General features: G+C 40.1%; 1 protein-coding gene across 5 annotated transcripts in view; it reads right to left on the bottom strand.

Moving 5' to 3' along the window:
* RAP1GAP2 (RAP1 GTPase activating protein 2) overlaps positions 1–25059 on the bottom strand; it is a 517296-nt gene that overhangs the window by 246017 nt on the left and 246220 nt on the right. The window lies entirely within an intron of this gene.

Genomic DNA, 25059 nt, shown 5'->3' with positions numbered 1-25059 from the left:
TACATTGTCATTAATTGTGTTTCTGTGGACCGTGATCATATATGCAATTTATAACATGCATTTATATGTCATTAATGCAATACAATAATAAAAATAAATAAATAAGTAAAAAATAGGATACATTCGTGAATATGTTTGCATTGATGAAATCAATGTAACCTACATTTTGGATTACTGATCAGTATTACTTAACTGGGTTCAAATACTCAAAACCTCCCAAAATGGGGCATAAAAAACCCATCCTACCATCCAACAAGGAGGGTGCTCTTAAAATGGCACATGCAATATTTACTTGAGGTGGGGAACAGATTATATATTGGGGTTCTGAAGCTTCAAGTTTCACATCTGACCTTTGAAACCTTTGTTCTGAAACCAACACAATGGGGCTCATTTACTAAGGGCTTTGTGCCGCACTTTTGCTGGACTGTGCACAATCTTCATGGCTAAAACGGCTTGCACAGGACCCTTTTGTGGCGCAGCTGCACTCGCCTTCATGCGACAAAAATTAGGGGGCTTGTCGTCGGATGGTCCAACTTATTTGGACCGAGCGCTGTATTTAACATGGAAATTGTGTCGCACACCCTATGTTAAAGGTGAACCACAAAAAAGATGGCGAACTCTATCGGACCAGTGCGGGGAATCGACAGATTCATGATTTCTGGCGCACGTATGACATGTATGAAACTTATGACTTAGCCATACAGAATATAAACGATAGGGTTAAATATGATATCTGCCCCGAATCTGTGATATCTATCCTCTGTGGCAGAGCATGCACCTGTTCACCTTAGGCAGAGAGTAGTACAGTAAATTGATTCCAGACATTTCTAGTGTCACCCTATCTTCACAGAGAGCAAAGGATTGAGCATGTCAAAATCTAACACTCCCAATCCTTCTAATTTCCTATATATACATTACATGGTTAGCAAATCCTACCAAACTTTCGTGTGAATCTTATATTTATGGCTTGTTTGATTCCAGTGAGGATGAGATTCTATAACTTAGTTTCATTTTCTGCATGTGAAATGCCTGTTCTTGTTTTTACTTCATTCCAACAAAGTGCTGCACTGTTCCATTGTATCCGCACACTCAAGGAAAATGCCCTGTGTGAACCTGACCTTACTATTCACTCTCCAGAGCCTCCTCAGGGACTACACTTCAGTGATGACCTTTTCAGGGCCATGAAGACTGCAGCAAGCGCTGGAGGAGGATCTGGTGGAGATGCTAAGTGAGACAGTCCCTAGTGGATGATAATCATACTGCTCAACACCACCTAGACGAATATTCGGGTTCCCTGGAAAATAGCAATAATTAAAGATGCAGATATTAATATCTGTGTACCTCTGGTGTTATGTGAATCTCATGAATAGATGTATTTCCATGTTTCTATATCTGGAGCTGGTGAAGAATCAGACTTAGATATATACTTATATACTCTTGTACACTATACTCTATATACTCTTGGACAATTCAGGAATAACACAAGAAAATTTTGTGGCAGTTTTAGTTCTAAAACTAACTGTACACAGTGAAGTCACTATATTGTGATAATACACAGTGATGTCACAGTACAGAGGTAATACACCCAGTCAGGGTTTAAGTAGGCGTCTGGGGGCACCACACTCCCTCCCCCCCCCCAACCCACATGAGGCACATGCTGTAAGAAGTTATCTATCTTTCAATTACATCGGCGACACACAAGGAAGCGGTAGCCAATGTAATTGAGTTTTCTGATCGTGGTGGGCCTTTGGGAGCTCTGGGGCCCCAGCACTTGCCCGGGTAAGCCGGGTGCTTACTCCGGCCCTGCACCTAGTGATATCACAGTCAAGGGATAATACTCAAAGTGATTTCACAGTAAAGAATAATACAACCCATTGATTTCAACTTACAGGGATAGCAAAAACAGTGATACCACTGTTTACGAATAATACACACAGTGATGTCACAGTACAGGGATAATGCACACAGTGATGTCACAGTACAGGGATAATGCACACAGTGATGTCACAGTACAGGGATAATGCACACAGTGATGTCACAGTACAGGGATAATGCACACAGTGATGTCACAGTACAGGGATAATGCACACAGTGATGTCACAGTACAGGGATAATACACACAGTGATGTCACAGTACAGGGATAATACACACAGTGATGTCACAGTACAGGGATAATGCACACAGTGATGTCACAGTACAGGGATAATGCACACAAAGATGTAACTGTCACTACAGGGGTAAAACATTGAATGATTTCACAAAACACACACACAACAGCATCAGAGTACATGGACAATGCACACTGTGACGTCACAGTTCTGGAATACAGTATAATAGCATGGTACATGAAACACAGTGGGGCTCTTTACTTAGGGTCCGCGGACCGCATTTTCGTCGGGGATTTTGGCGCATGCGATCAGATTTTTTCGCATGCGACACAAATCGGGAGGCGTGCCGTTGGACAACCCGATGGATTCGGACTATGTGCGGGATTTAACATTTCGAATTGTGTCGCAAGACAAGCACTTACAAGCACCGGGAAGAAGAAGGTGAACTCCGGCGGACCTCGGCAGGGAAGCGACGGATGCAGGAACTAGGGCGCATGAACTACGTGAATTGCGCCGGACTTCATCTTCGTCGGACCGTCCGAATCGGGGATTGCGACAGGACCGGGTAAGTAAATTTGCCCCAGTGAATTCACAGAAAGGTAAAATAAGAGCAATACCAAATGTACTGTAAGACTGTAGAGACGAGATAATGGAGAATCCAGGACATGTAGTCTATCTCTAACAATGTTGTTCTGCTAAAATACATTAACCCTGTGTGTCATTTGTAGACTGCGGTCACTGTATATAAGCCCTGGCTTGTTAGTTATATACTTTTCTGTATTTTCTCGATGTGATGTCACATTGATAGTAATGTAGGTTGTCATACGAATACCTGACATATTTGTGCTTTGTCATTGCTGCAGGTGCTTTATCGTGTCACCATATTTCCCTGTATTTACAATCAGTAATACAAGTCTTTCATGTGTGCGGGTATTAATGCTCCTGCATACAATATCCTCGACAAATAGACACAAGTAATGGCAGCAAAGTAGTGATAGAAGCTTGTCATGAAAGAGTTGCTATGGAGTCACAGATGGTAAGTGCCTTTGAGAGGTTTTTTTTTGCAGCAACAGAAAATTAAAAAGCAAATCATTGCTGGATTTTCTGCATTTGTTATTCTACCTATGAAGAGCCCTGGAGACCCCGTCCCTTACAGTCCATGCATGGATCTGGGAGTAAGAGGTAACCCCTACTCTCAGGTCACAGGGGGCAATTGGAATCTGCATGGCTCGCTGCTACCACACTGTGTAGGGGGCGCTATATCTGTTCTGTGGAGCATGGCTTCATATGTATAACAAGCCACTGACCACCAGGAGCCGTACAGGGAATACCAGCATGTCCCCACCTCACCAGTATCGTATCCCTCTAGTCACCTGCCTGGCACAGCTATAGGCTGCACAGCTCAGTCTGTGAAGAATTAACCATTTAATGGCCAGTATAATTAGTTCGGTCAAAGAATAAAAAAAAAAATCCAAAATATTTTTATTTTAATAAATTCAATATGAAGCATCTGGTTTTCGCTGTAGTTTGCATATTATTTTTTTTCCTAACACATGACTGTATGGCTACCAAGTCTAGTTTTAGTGCCATCTCTGTGACTAAAACAGGAAATATATAAGACAGGATAAGCCTGTTTTTCGGCAACATTAACCGGAGCTTAGAATTTGTCTGTTGATGGATAGCGCATGGACAAATGCTTTTCTATGGGCCCATACACACGGCTGTGGTTTCCATGGCCCCATGTTACGTACAGTACATGATAGGTTCTATAGGTTTGTTCTTAAGTTGAGTTTGTATGTAAGTCAGAACTGTATTTTTTATAACTGTATCCCCAGACAAATTTTTTTTTGTTTCTGTGACAATTGAATTTTAAAAATGTTGGATTGTCATAAGAACCAGGATTAACAATAAAACTTAATTGCAGACACCCATGATAACTGTTACAGCTGTTTATTGTAGCCCAAAGGTAAAGCACAGTAAATTTCCAACATCTAGAGGTATGATTGTAACTAGGTGTCGTCTGTAAGTCGGGTGTTATTAAGTAGGGGACCGTCTGTAAAGTTTATGACAGTCTGCATTAGGCCAATAAATCTAGTTAAGAAACTACAACAACACCTTTAGAAGGGTTGTCTCAGGAAAACAACCAAAGTCCTGCTGCATAGGAGCAAATTCAGGTTTGCTACATAGATACAGTACCAGAACCAGACTTACAACATATATACAGTAGCAGAACCACATGTATAGCATAGATATGATTACAGAATATACAGTGCCAGAAACAAGTATCCTGTATACATGCAGTGGCAGAACACGTTACATGTTACACCATGAGTACATACTGGAGTCTTACAGCCACACTCCAAAAATACATACATAGGTTGAAAAAGAATTTACGTTGTGAACCCTAATTAGGACAGTACTCATCAGAGTAGCAAATTGTGCGTACATACATATAAATATATAGAGAGTATCTTATGGAGAGTAACTTCATAGAGTATCTACATCATTCATTTCCCTTGTCCCAGCAGACGACTCCACCTGCTTAGAAGAAGCTGAGATGATCCAGCACAAGTGCTATTCCATGCCTCTGTCATGAACTGAAAGCTAATTCTGTGTAAGCTATGAGATTCTCCTGGAATGTGATCTATTTTAGATTGTGTAAACTTCTCTCACCCAGCCTGACCCCACTCCTCTTATGTAGCCATGTCTGAATACTCAACACATGATGTTTTAGGTTGAGGCAGTCCCAAAGGTGTAAAGCTTGTTGGCAAAGTACACGCAGGTCATCCTAGAAGGCTGTCACTTCATTCAGTGAGCAGAAAAGTGAAGATTCTTGAAAGCAATGCAACTTTTAAAGGGTTTTCTTAGAATAAACATATATCAACTACCCGCAGGATGTCTGACCGAGGGTGCCCCACCAATTACACACATTTGTGGAAATAATGGAAATGAGGGTCTCGGTCTCTGCCCTTGGATGCATGAAGACTGTGGATTGTCTAACACTTTAATGTATCTAAAATATCCTAACCCTTTGCTGCTTAGACAGTATCCGGACTACAACAAAGATACAGAAGCAACCCAAACTCACTCAATAGAGAGCCAATATTACTACATATATATGTTACCAGACTTTCTACTTAATATACTTAATATATAGATAAAGTACTAATCTACATAAAGCTACATAAGTACAGTACCAGAATTAACCTTACTATATAGTACCAAAACAGAACAGTAGGTTATTATATAAATACAGTACTAGAACCAAGCTTAGTAGATATATATATCTACTAAGAACCAGTTTTATTACATAGATACAGTTTGCTAGAATCAAGTTTGCTACATTTTTTATTTAAATTTGTATAATGTATATATTACCAGAAACAGGCATCATACATAGATATGGTACCAGAACTAAGCAGGTTTGCTACATATATATATATATATATATATATATATACTGCTACCATACCAGAATTACACTTAAACTACATATAGTATGGTACTAGATACTCTTCTTTCTACATTTCAGTACCAAAGCCATATTTTATTACATAGATGTTGTCAGAGAACCAAGCTTACAATGTGGATATCATGACTGTATAATATTCACTGTATAGATACAGAAACAGCTTACTACACATATACAGACCCAAACCAAAGCTTACTACATAAATAAAGTAATGGTCCAGAATCAGCAGATTTCATTGATGTTTGTGGTTACTTGATTGCTTATGGGAAGTACATTATCTCCAGAAGTCTATTGTATTCTCGGTATCACACATATACTGTATGTGAATTGTTACGTTCTAATGTGTTACATTTTAGAACTAGCAACATCTGAGGTGTTGGACATTTTTCATGCATTTTTAGATTTTCCTTTCTGTATTTATCCCCCCCCCCAGGTTTGCTTGAGACTAGATCTAAACACACCCAGATTGACTTATGAATTAGTCACTCTTTAACAAAGAACAAGAAAGGTTACAGTCGATTTTGAAGTGGTTCTATCGGAGTTGTGGGCAACTGTGTAAACAAACCTCTTGGCAGTCAATGAGTTCCTCTGGCAGCACCATGGGCATACCACCTCGTTGTGACCTTAGATTAAGTGGTCTGCAAGGCATTTGTTGTTACAATTAATGCCTTGTAAATTAAATAAGAGCACAGCCAGCTGAGAGAGCGACGCAGCTCGGAAAAAGGTCCCATCTTGCCAAATGTTCAGCTACGTTCTGCTCAGAATGCTGCAGCTGTTACTATTCCATCGCAGAGTTCAGCTTTTTTCCCATTACCGCAATTGGTGGTAATATTAACCCACTAAATGCCCAATATCAGATCCATTTTGCCTTCTGTTTACAGAGATGTTCCTGTCCAGTGTATACCAAGTGCCCACACCCCAGTCTCAGACATTCTGTAGCAAAGTACAGGATGTAAAACATCTCGCCTGAGGTTGCCTGTACTTGGCATTGTGACTGAGATTCCTTCTCTGAAGCCCGGGCAGCAGTTTACTCATCTTCATGTCAGTATGACATCAGCCAGATCCAGGAGTTGAGGAAAGCTTTGTAATGCTCTCATCCTCTGCATTGCAGTCACATACTTTACCCAACAACTTTGCCTCCAGATATTTGAAAGTCTTGAATTTTAAGAGCAGCGGAACCAAAATCTAAGTCAATATTGCAATAACTCATCGCTTTGCGCCATTAGTCAAACAATAACCTGCTTATCCTGTGCCTGGATCTATATATGAGACTGTGTAATTGTCAGCTATGGAAAGAAACTCAAATATCTGCTCATTGAATTTAGGAATTAATATGTAAAATACTGTATAATCTAATATTGTTAAACAGTGGATGAAGTAAAGAGCCAAAAATAATCTGCAAAACTGTTGCAAATTTATCACAGTTGTGCCTGGGCAAAATATGGTGAAAATCACTTATCCCCATGAAATGGGGGCTTTGCTGTGTCTTGTAATTCGGACTAAGATTTTGAAAAGTGAAAGTTAAATTGTAACTAAATTTCAACAAAAATGTATAAATCAACAGTGCAGATGAAAATAGTAAACTTTGCTAAATACTTTATTAACTTTCTAATGTCCATAAAGTGCAACCGAGAATTGCAAGGAAGGAGCCGAGGGGGAGGAATATTCTTGGAACACAATTCTATATTATAATATGACCATAAATGTTATTTTGCTCTAAGAAGTCATCTAGGCCCTTTCTGAAGCTCTCTGCAGTCTCTGCCATGACTAGCCCCGGAGCTCAGCCATTCCAAAGATGTAAAGAATCGTGAATAAAATAAACTAAAATTAGTAAGAAAGTACATCATAAAAATATCTATATATCTAAATGTATAAAAATATCTATATATGTAACTGATTTAATAAACAATAGTAAATTAGGATACCAAAATTCACAGTTAATTTATCAAAAATGTCAAAAACATTTCAAATAGAAAAAATATTTCAAGGAGATTAAACTTTCAAACAAAATCCTGTCTTAATCATCCATCACAAGAATCTTACATCTTTTACAAACATCTAAGTCAGCCCAGATGGGAACATAGTCTAATGATCCGAATAAGTTTTTGTTCCGTGGCATCCAAGAAGAGGATATGGTTTCCTAGTGGCACCATTCCAACTGATGTCCTATATCTTCACCACCACTATTCCTCTTAAACTAATTATTGTTCATGGTGAAGGCCAAACTCTACAACATACTGTATATCCCCGGCCTTTACCCCACTGTCTTTATACTATGTGACTGTTATTGGTTCTAAAATTTACTATTGTCTTTTACTAATGTAGCAATCAGCCAGTATCGCTTACAGGTTTCTTGGACCTTAAGCTAAAGATTATAGCTTCAATCCCCTCACTTCCATTTCAGCACAACTCTTCATGGCTGTCATCTTGCTTTCTTGTGCAATATCACAGATGCACAGCACAAATAATAAAAGGTGTTTCGTGAATGACATATTCTTTCATTAAACCCATCAGGAGCTGTTCTCCTAATATTCCAAGCCAGCGGCTGCTGTCTGACAGCCTTCAGTTCTTTTAGAATGGATGAAAAATATAATGCACTTCATAGTTTACTTTTCCTGGGAGATCTTCTATGAAGGCCACAGCTTACTGCGCCTCCTACACACGCTGAATACTGTCTGCAAGCTCCCGGTATCCAGGGAGGAGCACACGCTAGATACCTGTCGGCATACAAATTGTTCTCCTCTGGTATTTATACCCAGGTCCTTGCTCTTATTCAGGATTCTTAAAATAAAAGTGGCAAGGACAAGCTGTGCATGAGGTTTAGGGGCAGCAGTTGTTATGTTGAATCTTTGTGCAGACAGGAGAAGCTATTTCCATACAGTTCTGTATTATAGCTTTCGTTTTAAAAACATATCGTAAGTGGCCCATGCGGCTGTTGGCCAAATGTTTATTGGGTTGGCAACTATTCCTCTTTATACTCTATACATATGCATGTTCAGTTCAGTGACCATTATTGGGTTTACCAGAAATTAGGAAAACTTCCAATGGGCAATAAAAAAAGAATACAGGCTTACTATTCTGGGTCAAATTCCCATGTCAATCCAGTACTGCTTACTTTTGGGACTGCGTCCATCCTGAGGATTCAGAGGGACACAGGGTCTGCTTGAATGACCTCCTCAGACCAGGGGACAGCAAAACAAGTGAGGTCCCCAGGTAAATGGAAAAACAGATGGGACATCTTGTTGTCCATGGAGGCCAATCATTGGGTGAACCAGGCCTGAAAATCTGAACTACTGGAGCCACGTAACTACCTACATATGAACTTGGCTGCAGAAAAACAAATCTGCGGTCTGTTCCCCACAGGGTCCTGCATCTTAGTCTGTTCTTCACAAATTTAGAGAGTGACCACCGAAATCAACACCTTACTCAGGTGCAGTGAATTTAAAAAAGAAATGTTGAAGAACCACTATAATGGAGAATTGACTGTGCATATTTTGTTCACTTCTATGTAGCATGCATGCTTGGCTATTTTCCATACAAGTGAATGAAAACAGTCAGACATAAGTAAGATTGAATTTTCTGCCCAGATGTGGTCAGAGGATGGGGAGGAGGGTCTAAAACAAATCTGAGAAATTAAACACAACAATTGGAAAATTTTTATTAAAACATAAGTGAACTGCTACTAATTAGAATTATAATATTTTACTACCCTAACTCCACCATATTACATGACAGATCGAAATCAAATAGCTGCTTTAGAGATTCCCTATACATCAGGAGAACGCTTCTGTCCTATTAGCTGCACTTTGATAATCTAATACTTGCTTGACACATTTTGATTAGCGGTTGTTTTTATGACTTTAGTGAAATTATAAAGCTGTTGTAACCAACGTGACTGATGGAACAAGACACAGGTTGTAAGCAGTAAATGGTGTTTCATACTGCGGTAAGTATGAAGAAATATGTAATGACATCTGCTCAACAGATTACTGGCAAATGGGACAATTTGGTAAATGTATCCCGAATACAGGGTTAAATGCATTAATATAAGGTATTCAATTATTTATTATATGCAGCAGTAACTTGTGGGATGCCGTAAGGTAAATCATATAAAATCATCTATAATGTAAGTAGAGGTAGATCGTAACTATAATGTACGTAGAGGTAGATCGTAACTACAGGCGGTCCCCTACTTAAGAACACTCGACTTACATACGACCCATAGTTACAAACGGACCTCTGAACATTGGTAATTTATTGTACTTTAGTGCTAGGCTACAATGATCAGCTGTAACAGTTATCACAGTTGTCTGTAATGAAGCTTTAGTGTTAATGCTGATTCTTATGGCAACCCAACATTTTTAAAATCCAATTGTCGCAGAGACCAAAAAAGTTCTTGCTGGGATTACAATGATAAAATATACAGTTCCAACTTACATACAAATTCAACTTAAGAACAAACCTACAGACCCTATCTTGTATGTAACCCGGGGACTGCCTGTATAATGTACGTAGAGGTAGATCGTAACTATGTTACTAGAGGTAGATCGTAACTATAATGTCCGTAGAGGTAGATCGTAACTATAATGTAAGTATTGGTGGTTCACAACCAAGAGGTAGAAATCTAGAAACCATCACCTCTAATCACCAATAATATGCATATAATAAAAGTAAGGGATGGGACTTTAGTGTAAGGTATATATTATACATTGCACATTTATTCCTCCTCCTTGACTGATAAAAACCCACTTTGTTACATAACATGAAGCAGCATTTCAGTGGGGAAAAAAATCATTTATCAAGCTCAAAGTTAAGTGAAAAATGAAAAGCTGCTTTAAAGCAACATTGAGTTATAATAAAAAAAATAAATAAATATGAATAAAAAATAAATTAAAAAAATAAACTGCCCCTAACCAGGCATCCTTTTAGGAGTATTGCAGCTCCCATTCTGGGGTGGTCAGATGACATGATGTTCGGGAGCATGTCATCCCTCTAGCCAATCACAGGCCTCAGAGGCGATAGTGAGTGATATGCCATGTCTATGTATTAAGAGCCAATAAAAAGCTGCAGACTGTGTAAGGAAGCCCACCTGGAGATGTATGTAATCTTACCTCTGTGTATTTTAGTAAAAACAGGACTGTGAAAATGCATTTTTTTCCAGGATTGCACCAGGACTTTGAGTACTCTTGCACACTGGTGTGTGAGACCTCTTCACTCATCTGCAGTATAGCCCCTCACCCCTCTGCTCTAAGTAAGAGCAGTATCGTGATTTTACAGCAGAGGGAAGGGATTGGGGCGCAATTTCAATGCAGAGATCAAAGAACATAGCCATGCGAGAACACTCCCCCAATGTTCCAAGTCCAGCTACACCCCTGGGATATAAATCTATTTTAACAGTTCTTCTGCTAAAAACAACAGAAACAGGTCTAGTTACACAGATCTCCAGGACAGCTACTTAGTACTACGGTCAGAACTGCTGGTAGACTCCCTTTAAGGACTACACCTTCCCACCAAACTAATTCAATAAAAAAGGTTGCAATTTAAAGCCCAACCGAAGCAGGAACCATATAAAATCTGAGAGAATATCACTTTGTGACAAAATACTACAAACTTACATATTCTAGAAAACCTAGTGACACCTATATCAGGCCATGACCAGACTAGATGAAAGGTAATGGTGGACACATCTGTGATTCTTTGCAATGCCGACCACTGTGACCTGCTTTTCACTATTCTATGTTCTAATAAAAGCTATTTTGAAATCCAGTCATTTTCACATACAAAATGTCATGTACGTCTTTTACTGCGACAGATGTCAGGACATAAGGGATGTGACAAAAAAACAACCGTTTTGATAAGGGGCTTGTGACAAGAAGTTACAGGAAAATTATCGGCCATTTTGGCCATTGACCGCACTCAGATTTATGAGGACCATTAGCCGAGCGTTTGACTGTACATCCTGTTCTTTTATAGCAGACAAAATAGTCCAATAATGATGAATGCTCAGAAAGTCCCTCTGCGCCGCGTCTCTGAGAGCCTCGTTGATTTCTTCATAAACACAATATCGAAGGACGAGGAATTAGTCTCTCATGACGTGTCTATAATGAATGGCTTGGGGATTTAAGCCGTTATGGTATGTGGAACAGGCGACAGATCCTCTATTCATTAGTTATGGAAATAATTCTTCATGTATTACTGATACGTTGTCACAATTTCATGCCTTAATATATTAAAGCTATTATGTGATTTCCTGGCTTATATGAAAAAATGATTATCTCCCAATTATCCGAAGACTGAAATATTTGCTAAATTTAACAAGAAAGCCCTGCACTGTAAATCCTTAAAATTCTGAATCTGAAATGAAAGGGGCTGGTGCAGTCATCTAGCAACGAGAATAACGGGGAACTCTGAACTTCTAGGTTAGTGGTTGTCCCAAAATTTCCCTAGTTATGCCCAATGAGTGGGGTACACATTGTCCCTGATTAGAGATGAGCAAATTGTTCAAATTTTTTCATTTTTTTAATGTGTTTTTATCTAAAACACATAAAAAATTCTATCAAATCTAAATCTAAGTTTCCTATTGTCTCGTGGACTCTTGGTTATCAATTCTTTTGTTTGACATTTTCACATATGTGTCTAAAAGGGAGCCTGCCAACAGAATTTGACCTAACAAACCACTACCGGTATGTTGTCAAGCAGCTTAACACCTTCACCTATGGTGTTTCTTTAGTGGCCCTGTGTGCTGGCATCATTCAGAAAATCAACTTTGAAGTGAGATGTAAATTGGTTGTATAAAGTTAAGGAGGCTGAGAGTTTAACACTGAAGTCAAGTTCTCCTTGCCTCAGAACAACTCATTCACTGTAATTGATGTTCATACATCTATGGCAGGGGTGGCACTCAGAGCCCTTTCTTAGGGCACTCAGGCCATCGCCCAATTTCACCAAACAGGACCATATCCACCAAATCTTCCTGCAGTCCCAAGCAACTTAAAGGATGCTGCACTATTTTAAAGCAACAATTCACTGGCTGTTTGAAACTACGGGAAAAGTGAGAAGGTGTTGACAGAACTGCATTGTCTTTGGAGGTCATCCAGCTGGACCCACCATTCTTCCTGGAGAGAAGCTACAATGATGGTCTGAATTTATTTGCCCACCTTCTTTCAACTGCATTGGTGGCCTCAGGTGAGCCAATACAATTGAATGATGTTGAAGAACTGGTAGCAATAAGTTACTACATGTTTGCACTTCCTGGTAAATAAGTGGATTTTGGTTTTAGTTTGGGCACTCGTTCTCTAAAAGGTTCACCATCATTGTCCTAAAGTATAAGCAACCAGCTCTCCTCAAGTCCAGTTCATGATTTTAATCACTTGGGAGATTGTGTTCAAAGGTGGGTAGAGCTTGACTTCAGTTATAAACTCGCTGCCTCCTTGACTTTATACAACCAATTTACTTCTCACTTCAAAGATGATTTTCTGGATGATGCCACCATGCTGGACCATGAAAGAATCATGATCAGACCATGAAGCAACAGTTTTCCAAAATAATTCTGTCACAAGATGTATATCCTATATGAGTGTTAGGGTGACCATCCACAGGATGTGGTGTAAGCTGAAGAGTTTTTTTTTATGTCAAAATATAGGAGGGATATGTAGAATTGGAAATATGCATTGGTAAATGAAGTCTGAAGAAAAAGATTTACTGGCAATTTTAGTTTTATTGACCCAAAAATGTTTTCATATTTAAAAACTGACTAGTGGAAGTGTGACCACTGATCAGCTGAGTGCTCCGGCGTCGGAGCAGGAAGAAGGCAGCTTAGTTTAGAAAGAGGGCAGAATCACTCAGTCTAGGGTACGCAGGACGTGAAAAGCGTCCTGTTCACCATTGACTTCTATGGAATTTCGGACAAGGTTAACAGGACTCAAGAAGAACTTGTGGTTCCCCATTCTGCCAATCACGTGGAGTTCCAGCAGTTGGCTCCCTTGCTTATGTGGATTGGGGACGAATGTTGGGATAAAACCCTTTTAATAATTTTTTATTATTATATTTACATATGTTCTGATAGTTATACGCTTTGTATTATTATTATTATTATTATTATTATTATTATTATTATTATTATATTACAGATCCCTACAGATTTCTACAGATTCTCTACAGAGAGAAACATAATTGTTACCAAGAGCTGTCTTCACAATTCTGCTGAGCTTAACAGGGTTTTTTCCGACATACTGTACGGAAAGCAATTGTGATCTTCCTTAATATAAAACTCTTTACTGTACTGAATTTTAAGGGCTTATTTTCCCTAAATTACAATAACCTCACAGTGTTTGGTAGCAAACCTTATATAGGCACAGAGCCAGCGGGAAATGCTGCACATTGTGAACTCAGCAATTTATAGAATGAGTACACTGCTTTGGATAACAGATAATATAACTGGTTGATATTCAAGAACATTATAAAACAAGTGAACCATTGTATATACAAACTTAAAGGGATATTCTGGTAAAAAGTTATCACTGGATAGGAAATAATCACTACATCAGTGAGGGCCGGACCACCTCTAATGAAGAGGTCCTGAGTTCCTTCTATTTGAAAGGAGCAGCAGTCAAGCAATGGTCTCCATTTAACTGTAAGAGATTACCCAATGTAGCACTCGGCTTTTAGTTGATTGTCTCATGAAGATCAATCAGCTGTTGGGGTGACGTCCAGGAACTCCTCTTATATTTATTCCTCACTTCACTTAAGTACTGGTAATACTGGCCTCTTGCTGATTGTGTTACTTCATCCTTTATTGTTCTATTGCTGAGTTTTATCACCCTTTCAATGTTCTAAACCTTCCTATTCATTGTCCATCCTTTTAAAATTATATGGATTGTTTTATCTATTAATTAAATAATTAAATTTTTGATTTATATTCTACCTTAATACATGTATACACCTCACTTCTTGTTTTTTACATGTGTATATTTTAACAATGCTCTTTTGACTTTCATTTTTATTGCATGTATATTGCTTTTATTACATGTGTATATCATGCTTCCTACTCTTTTTGCATATGCATTTTATCTGATCATATAGGATCTGATGAAGAGGGAGGTCCTCACTCGAAATGTGTCGTCCTCGTATAAATAAATGATTCTGACTATGCGGAAGTGGCTCCTCGGAGTCAGATATTTGTTTTCCAATTCTCAGTTTTATTTGTCATCCGTTGTGAGTACATAAGGTTATATTTTATGGTATGGAAAGTCAACCAGTCTCTGCGTTTTGGTTAGTGCATGGCATGGCAAACAGGCAAGGACAGAGGTCATGAGCTAGCCTAGGGTCTGCACACCTTACTCTATCATAATCTATCATAGAAATGAAAGCACTTGTTTACAAAGAAGAAACTCATTAAACTACGTGAAGAGCCATTTTGAAGTCATTCCTTCGCGCTCACAATCTTCCGTGTGCTAGAGACTAATTAGCGGATTGAGTCTTGACAGTAAAACTTCCTTAACAGCTTGTAGAAGAGAAGTGGCAATGAGAGCCCTCCAACATGACAGAAACCTCTACAAAAATTAAAAAGGGTTCCTCATATGAGATTTGAGCGGTGCTTCAGTCTATACTTGGCCCAATCATGTGCTACTATCTAACAACCTGTGACATTTACAGTGAGGAAAATACCTGTCTACATGAACTTAGGAAGTAAAGTTGCTGGAAAATATAGTGAGTTATCCACTTTTATGTTGGATCCTAAGGCTAGCTCTTTAACCATTAGTGCTCCTGCACACCGCCAAATATATCATATCAATATGTCGACCGTAATAGGCCCATTTTGGACCTCCATACGTCTCTGATTTTATACCCTGGGAGTAACGTGTATTCTTCTCCTACGTATTCTATCAGATTTTATATGCAGCAATACGATACTGCGACCTTTGAAGGGTTCCTGGTCCGTGTTCCTGGTCACATGACCTCCAATAGGGTGCTTCTACTAAAACCGCAATCAATAATAGTGAATGGGGGGGGGGGAAGTTTTAGAGTTTTAGATTTCTGCAGACAGAAGTTGTGTTGAGGTTGTAGCAACATTCACTATCATTAGTTGTTTATAGCAGCACGACACGGTAATCTTATTTCAAATAGCAACAAGTCCTTAAGAAGCCTTAGCTCGTAGGAACTGTTCAGTGCATACATCTATGTGCAATTATTAGCTTCAAAGTAATATTCAACATCCTGCAACCAGCAAATTGATAGATTAAAGTGTAAAAAAAACCTCTGAAGAATCTTTTTTTCATTATTTCAGAAATGTATAGAGCAGAAGATATAGTGAATTTTGTTAAATACTTTATTAAGAAAAACAGTTTCTCTGTCCCTTTTTCTTCTTTCTCCTGTAGTGAGCAGTGTATCTGAAAGACTTCAAAGTTCCATCCATGTCAGACAAATACACTCACCGGCCACTTAATTAGGTACACCATGCTAGTAACGGGTTGGACCCCCTTTTGCCTTCAGAACTGCCTCAATTCTTCGTGGCATAGATTCAACAAGGTGCTGGAAGCATTCCTCAGAGATTTTGGTCCATATTGACATGATGGCATCACACAGTTGCCGCAGATTTGTCGGCTGCACACCACATCCCAAAGATGCTCTATTGGATTGAGATCTGGTGACTGTGGAGGACATTTGAGTACAGTGAACTCATTGTCATGTTCAAGAAACCAGTCTGAGATGATTCCAGCTTTATGACATGGCACATTATCCTGCTGAAAGTAGCCATCAGATGTTGGGTACATTGTGGTCATAAAGGGATGGACATGGTCAGCAACAATACTCAGGTAGGCTGTGGTGTTGCAACGATGCTCAATTGGTACCAAGGGGCCCAAAGAGTGCCAAGAAAATATTCCCCACACCATGACACCACCACCACCCTGAACCGTTGATACAAGACAGGATGGATCCATGCTTTCATGTTGTTGACGCCAAATTCTGACTACCATCCGAATGTCGCAGCAGAAATCGAGACTCATCAGACCAGGCAACGTTTTTCCAATCTTCTACTGTCCAATTTCGATGAGCTTGTGCAAATTGTAGCCTCAGTTTCCTGTTCTTAGCTGAAAGGAGTGGCACCCGGTGTGGTCTTCTGCTGCTGTAGCCCATCTGCCTCAAAGTTCGACGTACTGTGCGTTCAGAGATGCTCTTCTGCCTACCTTGGTTGTAACGGGTAGCGATTTGAGTCACTGTTGCCTTTCTATCAGCTCAAACCAGTCTGCCCATTCTCCTCCGACCTCTGGCATCAACAAGGCATTTCCGCCCACAGAACTCCAGCTCACTGTATGTTTTTTCTTTTTCGAACCATTCTCTGTAAACCCTAGAGATGGTTGTGCATGAAAATCCCAGTAGATCAGCAGTTTCTGAAATACTCAGACCAGCCCTTCTGGCACCAACAACCATGCCACATTCAAAGGCATCAAATCACCTTTCTTCCCCATACTGATGCTCGGTTTGAACTGCAGGAGATTGTCTTGACCATGTCTACATGCCTAAATGCGCGCCATGTGATTGGCTGATTAGAAATTAAGTGTTAACGAGCAGTTGGACAGGTGTACCTAATAAAGTGGCCGGTGAGTATATGGAGGGTAATGGTTGATTCTTTCCATACCTAGAGAATATTTCAGCTCTTTTAGGAAATTAGATTAACAGATTAAATAAAAAAAAGTCTATTATAGATATATTATATCATCTGCTCTATTGATTTCTGCAATTTTGTTGAAATTTCTTTTACCATTTAAATAACAATGAGAAGTAAGTTCAGAGAAAAAGTTAAAAAAGTCTTTCTCCCTCATGTTTTATCATAAATACTGTTTGGTACTTTTCTAAGATGATATTTACGCTTCTGATTGCAAGATAGGTTATGCTCACATCTGTGTCAGAGGCAGACCTTCTTCATAAATACATCCCAATGGAGTACTCACTACAATGTGAAAAGGTGCCATAGACCTTTTATGGGGGCCGTGATCTGGATGTAAATTTTGTGGCCAGATTATGGCCTCCATAAAGTTCTTGTGTATGAGATCTTAGGGTACATTCGCATGATGATGCTGCCCACCCCTCCCCTCACCGTAGCGAAGTAAGCGTCTGGCACTATAACACGGCAAAGTATAGGACATGTCCTATATTTTGCCTTTCATGGTCACGATTTGGTGAGACAATGGGGGTCATTTACTAAGAGCCCGCATCGTGTTTTTCCATCGCGTTACCCGAATATTTGCGCCGATTTTCTGTGAATTGCCCCTTGATTTTAGCGCACCATATCAGATGGTGGTGCATTGGCACCGTCATGCACGCAATGGAAAATCGGGGGCGTGGCCGTAAGTAAACCTGACGGATTCGGAAAAACCGCCGTTTTTAAAAAAAGTGTCGCTTGACACGCGCTTACCTGCACCCAGGGTAGGACGGTGAACTTCAGTGAACTCCGATGGAATTCAGCGCAGCAGCGACACCTGGTGGACATCAGGCGCACAACCTTAGTGAATCACCGGAAGACCCAAATCCTCGACGGACAACCCGCCGCTGGATCGCGACAGGACCGGGTAAGTAAATCTGCCACAATGTGTGCTCTCTGCACAGTGACCCGGTACCATAGACTTCAATTTGGACTGATATGTGACCGCAAAAGGTGCGGCCCCATGTGTGAATGAGGCCTTAGTCTGATTTTTTTCCCTATTCTACCATACTGTTTTTTTTCGTCAGGGGCAGCACAACTAAAATGAACATATTCACTAATGTGTGTCCATTATTTTTTGCATTTTTTTCTCTTTCAAGTATATTTTTGTAGGCAGCTTTCAGGAAGTGCAGTAAAATAGACAATCAATATGGAACCTATGGCAATCACACATCATCAACATTTAATGTGCACAAATCAAAAACAATCAATTCAATCAGGTTCGGTCTGATTTGCACCTGGTCCACATCTGCATATCATTACCATCGGATCAAAAGAAGAACAGACATCTGAAATAAACTTTCAATTACATGCTAATACACAGCAGGTGCCATAAAATGGTGTCTGAGCACAGTGACGTGACTTACAGAGTCACCAACACTCTGTTCAGTATAACATTTAACATGTACTGCTGCATGTAATTCTAAGTGTGTTTTCAGAGACTGCCCTGGAATAAAAAAAATTCTAGATTATTTAGGTAAAAAGTCTCATGTTAATAAAGCATTGTCATTTAAAACTAAATCCATCATCAAAATCCATCATAATAAACCAGGGGTACTTACCCATAGATCCAGGCAACGTGACTAAGGTATTCTTCTGATCTCCTTCTGCCTTAAATCAACTTTTAAAATTATGCTAATTAGCCCAAAGGGTTCTAGGAGGTGTTACCACAGGCTCATTAGCTTAATAAAAGTTGAGTTTAGAAGGAAGGATAACAAATATAAGAAGATTACTACAGTCAGAGTGCCAGGAACTATGAGTAAGTGTCCCTGGTGTCAGGGGTGCTCCTGCGACCTGGCTCCTGCCACTCTCCGCTGCTCCGGTCCCCCGGTGATCCACTCCCCTCACCATGATCAAACGCTGACTTTGGCAGCGCAGCGTGCGTGTCCCGCCTCCTAGGGCACGCGCGTGGCAGCTTAAAAAAATTTAAGGGGCCAGCGCAATAATTGGCGCTGTCCAGCCATTCTAGTGAAATTCCAGTTACTTCCTGTGTCCCCTGCCGGATCTACGTGCTTACGCCTTAGAGAAAGCTCCCCAACAATATTACTGCGTCCCGTGTTCCTGCGTTCCTTTATTCCGGTGTCCCGTGTGCCTGTGTTCCCGTTCCTATCTGCCTGGACCTCCCGTTGCTGATCTCGGATTGGACTTGACCTTGCATCTCTGCCGCCTGTCCTGACCCAGTGCCTGAACCTGACCACGAAACTGTCTCCTGCTAAGGTACCTCGACCTCAGCTGCCACCACGGGCTAGTCGCACCTGTGGAACGACCTTGTGGTACCCACCGCAGCAACACCATCTTACTTTCCAGCGGGCTCTGGAGAAGACCAGGTGCCACTTAGATTGTGGTCCCAGGTGTTGGCTAGTACCATCTCCCGCGGTGGTCCAGAGGATCCACTGATCCCGAGTCCTGACACCAGGTTTATCATGATGTATTTTGATGGCAGATTTCCTTTAAAATTAATACGGTTTTCCTGATGTTTTTATTGTAGCTCTAACTGTACTCTGTCATAACATCTGCATACTCTACATAGGGATTTGTGTTTTATTAGACAACTTATTCACTAATAACTGTTTTTACCAAATTTTAGCAACTGGATGAGGCGTCAACCAAACAAGGTTGTTTACTTCAAAGTGATTTTTCAAAGTGATCTTTCTGTCAAATTTGACATTCTGTGTAGTGTCTTTTATCATACATGAAAACCTGTTATGAATAATGGATACTGTTCATCCATTGCTGGTAATGTATTATAGTATGTCTGTAGAATAGTTTTTCAATAGTACAACATTTTATATGAAACATGAACCTCACAAAATATTAAGGGATCAGTTGCCTTAAAGTAAAAATCTGTCAAACCCTCCAGAGAGCCTCGGTCAATGTGAGTAATAGTCAGGACCACAACATTTACAATGTGGTAAAAGGAGCACCTCTATGTAAAGGGCAGACTTCAGGGAAGTCACTTGGCGTCACCCCTGATGGTTAAATATTCATTTGTTTAAGTGACTGTGTGTTTTCTTCTGAAGGCACGGAGCAGCATATCCGTGTACACTGTGGCATTGAAGGATGAGCTTCAGGATCATCGCTAGTTTCACCTTGAGATGTGTTCTTATTGTTCTCTATGTCGTTTACTTGGTCCATAGCATCTCTATAGTAACAGTATCAATAATTTTGTGATTTAAAAGAATTTTTTTTAAATTTTTCTACTGTTTACGTTGTGTAGATTCTACAACCTTAGGCTGCATTCACACGACCATAGAGGAAGCATATATGGCAGGAAGCTTGCGGCCGTAAACACGTCCCACATAGGCCGGCAATGGGCACACAGAGCGGTACGGTGCTGCACACGTGCAGCATCGTACTGCTCCGTACACGGGGGAAAAGATAGGACATGTCCTATCTTTCCCCATGTTACAGCGCAGTGCGCTGAGCATCGCTGTGGAGAGGGGAGGGGTCACCACTCCTCTCCATTGCGACAAACTTATGCCCGCCGGGCCATTCTCTTGTAAGGGTTGGCCAGGGACCACAATTTCTTCGTGTGGTCCTTGGTCCCTCCAGTTTCTTCTGCCCATGTTCCTATGATTATCACTGGGTGGGATTGTCAGGAACGTCACAGGTTTGTCTTGTCTTGGGACTGGCCAAAACACACAACAAAGAGAAGAAGACCGCCCAGGAGGATCAGGACAATACTGGAGAATTCCAAAGGAAGATCATTTAGAAATTGTTTGTTTTTTTCGCCCCAAAGCCCTAGAAAATAAGTTGTTTTAAGGGGCATTTACAGAGGAAAACTGGATGTGTGATTCTTCAGGATCGAGGGAAAAAGTGATTAAAATATGAATGCAATGACATGACCTGTTCTCACTACTTTAGTAAGATCCTTAAGTGGTTTTAATACATAGATTGTTTTTTAAAAAACTGGTTAATTTCTGTCATTTCCAGTTTCATTTCCTTTTCTATAATTAATAAATAATGTTATTACATCATAACAATAGTATTTAGTATCCAGAACTCACTGTATTATTGGGAAAATATAGTTATTATTCCATAAAACATTTTCACTTTGCACTGCTAAGGGAAAGTGCCAACAGAAAATTACAGAATTTTTAACAGTAGAGGGTAGAAGATAAGTTATGACACCATCTATTGTCAGTAGTGATGTAATGATGGGTCAGTGTTATCTATATAGAGGTCATTGTACAGGGAGGGGGAGATAAGCTGTGACATCATCTATTGTCAGTAGTGATATAATGATGGGTCAGTGTTATCTATATAGAGGACATTGTACAGGGAGGGGAGGAGATAAGCTGTGACATCATCTTTTGTCAGTAGTGATGTAATGATGGGTTAGTGTTATCTATATAGAGGGCATTGTACAGGGAGGGGGAGGAGATAAGCTGTGACATCATCTATTGTCAGTAGTGATGTAATGATGGGTCAGTGTTATCTATATAGAGGTCATTGTACAGGGAGGAGGAGATAAGCTGTGACATCATCTATTGTCAGTAATGATGTAATGATGGGTCAGTGATATCTACATAGAGATCATTGTACAGGGAGGGGGAGGAGATAAGCTGTGACATCATCTATCATCAGTAATGATGTAATGATGGGTCAGTGTTATCTATATAGAAGTCATTGTACAGAGAGGAGGAGATAAGCTGTGACATCATCTATTGTCAGTAGTGATGTAATGATGGGTCAGTGTTATCTATATAGAGGACATTGCACAGGAAGGAGGAGGAGATAAGCTGTGACATCATCTATTGTCAGTAGTGATATAATGATGGGTCAGTGTTATCTACATAGAGGTCATTGTACAGGGAGAGGGAGGAGATAAGCTGTGACATCATCTATTGTCAGTAGCGATGTAATGATGGGTCAGTGTTATCTATATAGAGGTCATTGTACAGGGAGGAGGAGGAGATAAGCTGTGACATCATCTATTGTCAGTAGTGATGTAATGATGTGTCAGTGTTATCTATATAGAGGTCATTGTGCAGGGAGAGGGAGGAGATAAGCTGTGACATCATCTATTGTCAGTAGTGATGTAATGATGGGTCAGTGTTATCTATATAGAGGTCATTGTACAGGGAGGAGGAGATAAGCTGTGACATCATCTATTATCAGTAGTGATGTAATGATGGGTCTGTGTTATCTATATAGAGGTTATTGTACTGGGAGGTGAAGGGGAAAAGCTGTGACATCATCTATTGTCAGTAGTGATGTAATGATGGGTCAGTGGTATCTATATAGAGGTCATTGTACAGGGAGGGGGAGGAGATAAGCTGTGACATCATCTATTGTCAGTAGTGATGTAATGATGTGTCAGTGTTATCTATATAGAGGTTATTGTGCAAGGAGAGGGAGGAGATAAGCTGTGACATCATCTATTGTCAGTAGTGATGTAATGATGGGTCTGTGTTATCTATATAGAGGTCATTGTACTGGGAGGTGAAGGGGATAAGCTGTGACATCATCTATTGTCAGTAGTGATGTAATGATGGGTCAGTGGTATCTATATAGAGGTCATTGTACGGGGAGGGGGAGGAGATAAGCTGTGACATCATCTATTGTCATTAGTGATGTAATGATGTATCAGTGTTATCTATATAGAGGTCATTGTGCAGGGAGAGGGAGAAGATAAGCTGTGACATCATCTATTGTCAGTAGTGATGTAATGATGGGTCTGTGTTATCTATGTAGAGGTCATTGTACAGGGAGGGGGAGGAGATACGCTGTGACATCATCTATTGTCAGTAGTGATGTAATGATGGGTCAGTGGTATCTATATAGAGGTCATTGTACAGGGAGGGGGAGGAGATAAGCTGTGACATCATCTATTGTCAGTAGTGATGTAATAATGGGTCAGTGTTATCTACATAGAGGTCATTGTACAGGGAGGGGGAGGAGATAAGCTGTGACATCATCTATTGTCAGTAGTGATGTAATGCTGGGTCAGTGTTATCTATATAGAGGTCATTGTACAGGGAGGAGGAGGAGATAAGCTGTGACATCATCTATTGTCAGTAGTGATGTAATGATGGGTCAGTGTTATCTATATAGAGGTCATTGTACAGGGAGGAGGAGATAAGCTGTGACATCATCTATTGTCAGTAGTGATGTAACGATGGGTCAGTGTTATCTATATAGAGGTCATTGTACAGGGAGGGGGAGGAGATAAGCTGTGACATCATCTAAGCTGTGACATCATCTAAGCTGTGACATCATCTATTGTCAGTAGTGATGAATGTGAATGTACCCTAAGGAAAATTGCTATTGGAAACTAGTGATCCCAAAATAAGCAATATCATGTTCCCACAGTACAGATATTTAGCCTGGAAGTGTTGTCAAGTTATTGAAAGAAGCATACAGTTATAGAATCAGGTTCAAATATTTCTAAAAAGGTGGATTGGCATCTTATTTCTATCCCCCATGGGATTCAACCTCAATGCATCAGATATTTTTGGGTCAGCTTACAAAAGAATCTAATCAAGAAGGGGGAGTGGGAGAAGAGCCAAGTAGGTAGTGAAGTAAACCATTCTCTAGGTATTACAAAGTTTCTTGCAGTATCTTTTACATCTTGATTTATAGACTATCATAATGTTTGTAACCATTTAACACAGAAACTTAATTTTAAAAGAAATCTACCATCTAAATGAAGCATGATAAACCAGGGTCACTTACTCATAGATCCACTGTGACTTCTGTAATCTTCTTACATTTGTTATTCATTGCCTCCTTATTTGTAAAATATTTTTTTTTAATTATGCAAATGAGACAGAAAGGCTCTGTGCCAACCTGGAACCCCTCAGTGCTGTAGCATCACAGGCTGTAACACTGTGCTGGAACAGGACTCTACTCTCCCTCAACAACCTTAGCACTTTCTTCCTCCATCTGCCTGCTGTAATCTCACTGGGAGGGGGAAATGCTCATTCAAAGTGTGACAGCATGTGAAGCAACAACACAGAGCGGCTCTGGTAAGGCCATCCAGTGCCCTTCTGTATCATAAAAAAGTTATCATTTTAGAAGGAAGGAGGCCATGGATAACAAATATAAGAAGATAACTACAGGCACGGTGCCTGGATCTATGAGTAAGTGTCCCTGGTTTATCATTCTTTATTTTGATGTCAGATTTCCTTTAAGGGGTTTTCCAGGAATCTACCTACAGGGCCAGTTCTAGGGTGGGAAAAAAAGAAATCATACTTGCCCTTCTCTGGATTCTGGTACCTGCATATCTATAGTACTTCTGGCTTCCATCACTGCGAAAGTTTTGGTGGTCATGGCACCCAAGTTAGCCAATTAATAAGCTCTTCAAATCTGGAGACACCAAAGGAAGCGACTTCCCAGGGTCATTGTAAGTGATGTCCTGTGATCCAAGGAGGTTATTTATTGTCTCAAGTGAATCCTGTGACCTCTGAGAGCTCTCATCTGGACACAGTGCCAAAAGACAATATTCGTCTTGGCGCGCCACAGGAACCAGGAGCTGGAGCAGGGTCTGTGTGCTTTAATTTCACATTCCCTATACACAATGTAACACATTTATATGTATTGTCAAATTTTTTGCCTCTTATGTATACAATGCAAGGTTTTCCATTCCGGATCTTCCACAATATACTCTCTGAGGTCCCGTCAACAGGGAATCCTTATTAAGTTTATCAACATTAGTCGCACCCATTGACAAAAAAAGTATACGATACGAACAACCCCTGTGAGTCCATTGTCCATTTGAGCAATGTTTTAAAAATAACAACTTTTTAATCTGTTTTCCGGGTTCTGTATCTCATCT

This window comes from Engystomops pustulosus, chromosome 2 (genome assembly GCF_040894005.1).
Source record: "Engystomops pustulosus chromosome 2, aEngPut4.maternal, whole genome shotgun sequence".
NCBI classification, from domain to species: Eukaryota; Metazoa; Chordata; class Amphibia; order Anura; family Leptodactylidae; genus Engystomops; species Engystomops pustulosus.
Note: the sequence above shows the minus strand (reverse complement) of the source record. Positions and strands in the feature narration are given on the sequence as shown.